Source organism: Amblyomma americanum, chromosome 1, assembly GCF_052857255.1.
Source record: "Amblyomma americanum isolate KBUSLIRL-KWMA chromosome 1, ASM5285725v1, whole genome shotgun sequence".
Classification (NCBI taxonomy): domain Eukaryota; kingdom Metazoa; phylum Arthropoda; class Arachnida; order Ixodida; family Ixodidae; genus Amblyomma; species Amblyomma americanum.
Window position 1 is genome coordinate 388,808,242 of NC_135497.1, and position 6,992 is coordinate 388,815,233.

The window sequence follows — 6,992 nt, forward strand, 5'->3', positions numbered from 1 at the left end:
CTCCGGCAGGTACTCTTGAGCTTGTGTCGGCTGCAGGTGTTGTTGCTGTGCACCGCTGTAGCCGGGATGTAAACAACTTGCTGATGCCCACTGAGTCTGTGATTGCTACCTTTGCCAGCACTTCCTGCCCCTCTGAAATCAAGGCATGGCCTCTAATTTTTCGGGTAGACCCGTTATCATCTCGGCCTCTGCAGTGTAACAACTGCTGGCGCTATGGACATAGCGCTGGCGGTTGCGAATCCAACTTGAGGTGTTGCAACTGTGGGGATGGTCATTCAACGAGCACCTGCACTGAGAAGAATGAGAAGTGTTGCCTTTGCGGTGGTGCCCACTCTGCAAACTACTAAAATTGTCCCTCTCGAGCTAAGGAAATCCAAATTCTGGAGATAATTGACAGAAAACGCTGTTCGCGCCGAGACGCTATTTCAGAGGTCAAAGAACGTGCCCACGGTTATGCCGGTGTGACCGCTCGCAAGGTGTCATGTTAGACTCAACGCTGTCCCAAGCAATTGCGGCTGCTGTGGAGGCTTCCATGTCTAAAATAGTATTGAAGATTGTCGCAAGTGTGTCGGAGTGCCTTATAAACGTTCTAGCGACTCAGCTTACACATGCCGTGCAGGCCGGTTTGGCACCTCTTTCGACAGCAATTCCCTCTTCTCTTATCTGGTCTAAAATTCCAGTAGCATCACAGCCCCAGGAACAAACTTCTGCCCCTTCCGCTGTACCTACCTCAGGTACTTCGAGGAATGCTGATATAATCTATGATTCCGAGATGGTGGAGCCTGATGCGCGGCTTCTTAAGTGCAGCGGGTCCCCCATGTCTCATTCGTTGTCTTCTCTGTGCACCCAGCCCAAATCAAAGAAGCAGCAGCTTGGCACCAAACCCAAGGATAGCATTTTGGAGCCGGCAGTTGCTGCTGCTAGGCTTTCGCAACCATAGCGTCGTTGCGAGTTCTGCAGTGGAACTGTCGCTCTATTCTTTCACAGATTTACACTGCATTTCTACCCAGCTTAATCTGGATGTTATAATTCTGCAAGAAACGTGGCTTTCAACCGACAAAAACCGACAAACATTTTCATATAAAAAATTACCGTTCATTTCGCCTTGATCGCCAGACAAGAGGAGGGGGTTTACTAACTTTAGTCTCCTCAAAATTTTGCCACAGGGCTATAGTATCTTTTCAACAAATGTCTCCTGACTGGGAGATTTTGGCACTAGACTTTGTACTTCCTGGGTGCTCTCCACTTTCAATAGCAAATTGTTATTTCCCCAATGGAGTCCAGGATGTTAGACCTCTGGACTTGTTACTCGCTAACTGCAAAAACCCAGTTCTCGTGGCGGGGGACATCAATTCTCACCATGTGTCGTGGGGTTTTCGGACTAATACATGCGGCAAGCGCCTTTGGGACTGGATTTCTGATTACAACCTGATGTGCTTAAATTCAGGATCGGCCACTTATCTTCGCTCACACACTCAATCTGTTTTAGACCTCACGTTCATTAGTCCTGAAATTGGCGTAACGAATTGATCGACTGTTGATAGCGGCACCTCAAGTGACCATATACCTATTCATTTTGATATCATATGTCGTGTAACTCCGGCGTCTTCTCAGTTGCGGTCACATGTAAATTATGACTGATTTCAGACGGCGTTGCGCTCTGCCCTTGCTTCAGTGTCTAACATCGCCGAGGCCCACCAGTCAGCAAGCATAGTCTGGCTATAGAGGAAAGCCGTAAAAAGTCGGAGTTCCTGGTGAGGCCAACAAAAGGGAATTCTTCTAACTGGTGGAATGCAGACTGTGCAAGAGATTACAGGCGGAGGAAGGCACCATGGAAAAAGCTTCTTCATAACCAATGCCCGAATAACTGGAGTGATTATAAATTTATTGCAGCCACCTTTAAACGAACAGTTTCTCGCGCGAAGGAAAAATATGACTCAGAACACTTCGATTATCTTTCAAAGGCGGGCAACCGACGTGCACTATTCGGTTTTCTACGGTCTAGGAAACCGCTCATGTCCTCTCATAATTTTCAGTCATTAGTTATGTCACCTGAAGAAGCTATCCAGGCGGTTGAATTAATTGCCACAGGCCTGCAAAAGCGGTTCTCGTCTTTACTACCTTTGCGCCCAATGTTGTTTGCACCAGGCGTGCCAAATGATAATGCCTCACAAGTAAATCTATCAGAGCTTTCACAAGTTGTCCAGAGATTGCCAGCTGCTGCTCCTGGTCCTGATGGTGTTACTACAAAGATGCTCAAGATTCTCTTTGAAGAGTCTCCCAACTACTTATTGCACCTAATAAACTACTCTCTCAAACATGCTTGGATACCTTCTGAGTGGAAACTGTCCAAGGTGATCCCTTTACTTAAAAATCAGGGTGGAGGCTATGAATTGGATAATATTAGGCCAATTTCTTTAACATCAAACGTGTTAAAGTTGATAGAAAGGGTGTTACTAATTCGGGTGTCAGCCATTGTGGATCGCAAAACAATACTCAGCCCGTGCCAACTTGGTTTCCAGCCACGGTGTTCGATATGGAATGCAAATCCTGATCTTGAGAGCAGAATTCTCCTTGCTCGTCGTCAACGCTTGGTAGCGGCTTTGGTTATGTTAGACGTCGCCAAAGCTTACGACAGTGTAGAACACTCCATCCTGATACATAGGCTACAGTCTCTTCAATTTCCAGATTATATAGTTGCATAGATATCTGAATTTATTTATAACAGGGAATTCTTTTGCGTCCATAATGGTGTTCATTCTGAGAGGTACAGACAAACGCGAGGTGTACCGCAAGGAGCTGTTCTTTCTCCTGTGCTCTTTAATATTCTTTTGAGCTCAATTCCTCTCCACCGCCATGTACGCACTTACGTCTATGCGGACGACATTGCGTTTTTTTTTTGCTGCTCTGGATATACATTCCCTGTATTGTCTGTTGCAGTCATATTTGAATACACTTGAGTTTGGGCACTGGTTGAGCGCATTACACCTGAAGTTAAATGTTGGCAAGTGCACCACCCTTGTTTTCCATCTATACACTCCTGTAGTGGTCTCTCTCACTTGCCAGTTAAAAATAATACCGCAGGTTCAATCTCTAAAATACCTAGGGGTCATTTATGACAACAAACTCACCTGGCGACCTCACATTGACCATGTCACGGCGAAAGGGGCTCGTGCCGTGGGCATGTTACGGAGATTATGTCATCACCGGTACGGCATGCGCAGAGATGCGCTATTAATGATCTACATAATGTATGTCAGGCCAATTTTAGAATTTGGATCAGTGTTGTTTTCAGGCTCGGCTACATATAAACTTCGTCCTCTCGTCCTTTTAGAGAGAGAAGCACTTCGCATGTGCCTCGGCCTTCCAAAATTTGTGGCTACCAATGTGCTGTACCTTGAAGCCCGCATTCTGCCTCTTTTATCACGACTTCAATTTTTAACTGTGCAAACTTACCTCAGGATCTATGAATCCCATTTCCATCGTTCCCAAAGCATTTTCTGTTGTCAGCCGACCTCCTTTTTTGGTGTCCCCGGGTCTCGTTTCGATTCCCCTCAGGTAGTGTTTGTGCATAGATTACTTCGGCCTTTAGATGTAAACATTTATGATATCCTTCCTGCGCTTCGCAAAGGGCCCGCTATCCACATTGTTTTCGAGGACATATTCCCAAAAAATGCGCAACTTTTGCCACCGAGTATTCTAAATGGTCTACTAGAAGAACCTCCATCTGAGGACCCTACCTACAGATATAGCAATAGCCACTGACGCATCGCAATGCAATGAAAAAGCAGGTGTGGGAATATTTTGCTCCCATTTAGACTGGTCATTTTCACTGCGCCTTCCAGATTTCACCCCTATTTTTCAAGCAGAGTTTCTAGCAGTTGAATTTGCTCTACGCAAGCTAGACCCCTCTATTACAGCAGTGCAGTAATTACTGATTCTTTATCTTTGTGTTCGTCCCTCGCTGCACATGTTGACGGTTCCATTTTAACAACTTTCTTATCCCTACTTCCTCCGCATTTGAGCCTTGTTCATTTAGTATGGGTTCCCGGTCACAGCAGTGTGGCAGTAAATGAGATTGCAAACAATCTCGCAAAGGCTTCCCTCAGCGGCCCCATGTTGCCAATCATCCCGGCTACAGCCTATATTACAGCATCTAGATTTCGGCGACGTGCGTTTTTAAGCACGCAAGATACAACACTTTTAACATCGGCGGATTATGAGCACCTTAAATATTATTGGAACAGGAAAATTTGTTGCTCTCGGTAGCTTGAAGTATCACTGACGAGGCTGCGCTGCCGCATCCCTCCTCTAAATTTCTATTTACACAAGTCGGGTTTGGCGCTCTCTCCCCTTTGTGCATTTTGCCGTGAGCCTGAATATATAGAACATTTTTGGCTATATTGTCGCCGATTCAACTCTCTGAGAAAAAGGTTGCTGGAGGAGCCCTTGCAGCATCTTGGCCTTAGTTTGAGCTGCCCACTCTTGCTATCATTTGGAGCCACCACATTTGGGTTCAGCCACAGATCTGTTTGTACCGCTGTTCCAAATTTCCTGATAGAATCTCACCGACTGCCTTGCTAAGTGTTCCAAAATTTTCTTTTCGATCAAGTATTACATTTTGACTTAATCATTATTATTTAATCCCTCTCTTTATTATTATTCTTACAATTTTGAAATCAAAACTCTCATCCATTTTCTGTTCATGAGGAAGAATTCACCGGTGTTGCGCTCCCACGTGCTTTTCCTTTTTATTAACTGCGTTCAGGTGAATAGCCTCCCGATTCTTGGCCGATCCCCCAGTGTGGGTTTGTGCCACCTTTTGATAGGCTAACAACAACAACAACAACTTCGTGCCCACTTCGTACACTAAGGTAAGTAATGTTTATGGTACTGTTATGCGCTCTTGGTTGCTGTTACTTAATCAGCACGTTTATTGTGATACTTCTGAAGCCAAGATAGATTGATTGTGGCCACATTTCTTTGCTGCAAACACGCTTATAGACAAAGGGGCTAGCATTAGGCTACTTTAATAAGTGGATTCTGAGATGTTCAGGAAACGTTTGTACGTTTGTGCAGGTTTGCGCCGATCATTTCAACGCTTCATGCATCGAGACGACGACATCGTACACGGATCCAAGAAAAGGAAATGTTCTTACAGTTCGATTGCCAGTACCGCGGTTGCGCCGTGGATCGGTGCCTACCGTATTTCCCAACTGCCCTTCGTACCTTTCAGCACCAGACAACAGCAAGAGAGAAGCACCTGATGCTAAGAGGAGCCGGCTAGAAGCTTCCCAACTCGCCCGTGCGGTCAAAGGATCACTGCCGTCATTTGAAGCGGAGCAGGAGTGAGACCAATTTTCGTCACTCGAAGAACTAAAGGCGCGCTTGCAATTGGCCTCAGTGTCAGTGCAGTGGACTGTGATTCATAAAGAAAAGTGTACGATGTTTTTGAACATCACCAACGATCGTGAACCTTGGTTGAAGGCGTCATTGACAGTGTTCGAAAACCTCCAAGTCTCAGCCTGCTACCAAGAATCCGCGATCAAGAATCTTGGTAGCACTGTTGTACCAGACTCGGTTTGCAAAGTAAGCTCCTTGTTGGAAATTTTTAACATGTGCATGCTGTCTGACGAGTCTGGCGAGCGTTGTAGTTCTCGCCACCTGTCGCTTGCAGTAAATTCCGTTCTAGACAAATTGGAAGCAAGCATTGATGAAAACAAGAAAAGGGCTGTGAAATTTTTAAAGGAACAGCTAACACTGCTCTCTGCAGAGCGTATTCAGTACAGCACACAGGTAATGGTGTTTGCATGCATCCTTCACACAATATCGCCGCATGCCTACAAGTATTTGAGAAAAACAAGTACACTAGCCTTGCCCCATCCGAGCACTATTAGGAAAGTGTGCTCATCTGTACAAATGTGTCCAGAAATTGATTCTTGGGATGCAACTTTTCTTCAGTATGTTTCCCAGAGATTTACACATGTGCAGCCACATGAAAAGGCAGTGATGTTGATACTTGACGAAATTCATATCAAGCTTGTTTTGATTATAAGGTGGGCAGCATATGTGGTGCTGCAGTGAATTCCAGTGAGGCAGCCACATCTGTACACATGTTTATGATACAAAGTCTGCTGAGCTCATTCAATGAGGTAGCACACATTCTTGCGGTAAAAACCATACAGGGCGACCAACTCCATGCCATACTGAAGAAGGTGATCATACGCTAGAGATTGGGTACAGGGTCATAGCCATTGTTTGTGACTATAACTCTCTAAACAGAAAGGTAATGAATATGTTTCTGCCAAAGCCAATGCTTCGTCATGTTTATCAACATCCGGCAGATCCAGATCGGCCATTATTTTATGTGGTAGATGCTGTACATCTTTTGAAGTGTATCAGAAACAATTGGCTGAATCAGAAAAATGCGGAGACTTGCTTCTTCTACCCACGCTTTGAGCTTTCAAACAGTATTGTTCGTCCTGAATGCAAAATGACTGCCTCATTTAAGAATTTGAGAGATTTACATAAAGAGGAGTCATCTCTACTGATAAAGTCTGGGTATGGCTTGACATCCAAGGCACTTAATTCGAGCAACTTGGAACGGCAAAATGTGAAGCTGGTACTGCAGGTTTTTAATCCACACATAGCCACAGCCCTGGCAGCTCGCAGTGGTGAAGTTGATTTTCAACATGCGGCAGCAACAGCAGATTTCATCAAAATCATTCTTTGCTGGTGGAGTATTGTCAACGTAAAAACGCCAAATAAAGACTTCCATCATCATACTGTTTACGAAGAGCCCATGTCTTGCAGTACAGATGACCCAAAAGTAGCTTTTCTGAATGGTTTCATTACCTGGCTTGATGTCTGGGAATTTTATGGGCATGACACTGGGGTCCTTACCCAGGACTCATTGAGTTCCCTAAGGCTATCTGCTCAATCTTTACTGGCATTGGCAACGTACTGCATAAGTGAATTTCATTTTAAGTACG

At 45.0% G+C, this 6,992-nt stretch overlaps 1 pseudogene; it reads left to right on the forward strand.

Annotated features, from left to right (window-relative positions):
- LOC144123107 (uncharacterized) overlaps positions 1 to 6,010 on the forward strand; it is a 6,646-nt pseudogene extending 636 nt beyond the window's left edge.
- The last annotated feature ends 982 nt before the right edge of the window (positions 6,011 to 6,992 follow it).